The sequence below is a fragment of the Aplysia californica genome, unplaced genomic scaffold, assembly GCF_000002075.1.
Source record: "Aplysia californica isolate F4 #8 unplaced genomic scaffold, AplCal3.0 scaffold00544, whole genome shotgun sequence".
Classification (NCBI taxonomy): domain Eukaryota; kingdom Metazoa; phylum Mollusca; class Gastropoda; order Aplysiida; family Aplysiidae; genus Aplysia; species Aplysia californica.
Window position 1 is genome coordinate 89,198 of NW_004797814.1, and position 1,110 is coordinate 90,307.

The window sequence follows — 1,110 nt, forward strand, 5'->3', positions numbered from 1 at the left end:
AGAAGAAAGAAGAAAGCCCCCCTTCCCCCCTTGTCTTTTCTCAAGAATTGAACTCACGTCTCCTGCATTCAATTGGTTAAGAGCCTCATAATCGTATGTACCACAGTGCTAGACACCGGTAAACACACTCTCTCCCGCTGCTGTGGTACAACTTCTGAACGGATCTAGATCTAATACCATTGCTTTCTCTAGCGAGAAACAAGCAGACTTCAAGCGACCGGGAAAAAGAACTAAAGGTTACAGTACCTAGCCTACAATACTGAGTCACTCACCGCTAAGAACCCCACCCTCACGCCTCCACCTCCGTGACATTTACGTTAGATTCTATTCCTACCATTGCTACCAAGGCGCTCGGGTTCCGGCGAGATAGAGGCGCGTCTAGTTTTAAAAAAGGAAAGGTAGGAGGCAAAAGAAAGAATTGCACACAGATGTTTCCTAGTTGAGCTCTGGATGATGCTGTAAACAAAGAGATCACCCCCCCCTCCCCCTTTTCCACCCAAACAGGGCGTTAAGGCCCCGATGTTTGCCCTTATACTATGCAGAAAAAGAGGCGGGAATTCTGAGGCCCCCAGGCTCTCTTGTCGACTGCGGGATAATACGTTCCAGGCTCGAAAAACATCCTCTGTGCTCTTACTCAGGCTCACATGTTCGGGTTTCTTGGAGCCTTTGGCATACGAAAGGTGGCGCAGGCTCGATGTTCTGGTAGTCACCCGACCAGTTTTGTTTCGTGAGTTTGTGGTTGCTAGGCAGCTTCCGTTTGGATCTATTTTTATCCAAACCCTGGAGAGCGTTAATTTTTCAAACATGAGAATGCGATGTAACTTGGAACTTCCCTTTCTAAAATCGGTTAATAATTACAAAAATAAAAGATTATTGACCCTTTTACGCACGTTGGGGCACTTTACGATTACTATGCTGCACAGAATGGTCCTGTTTCTATTCTGCTTTCCGGTGGATGTGAACTTTTTGTAATTTTTGTTTTTGGAACGGGAATATCATAAAGATCAGACTGGACTCAACAACGCAACTACGTTAGCCATCCCATTTCAGGAATGAGACCTTTCAAAATTTTCCCCTCCCTCCCCCCCTCGCCACACACACACACACACA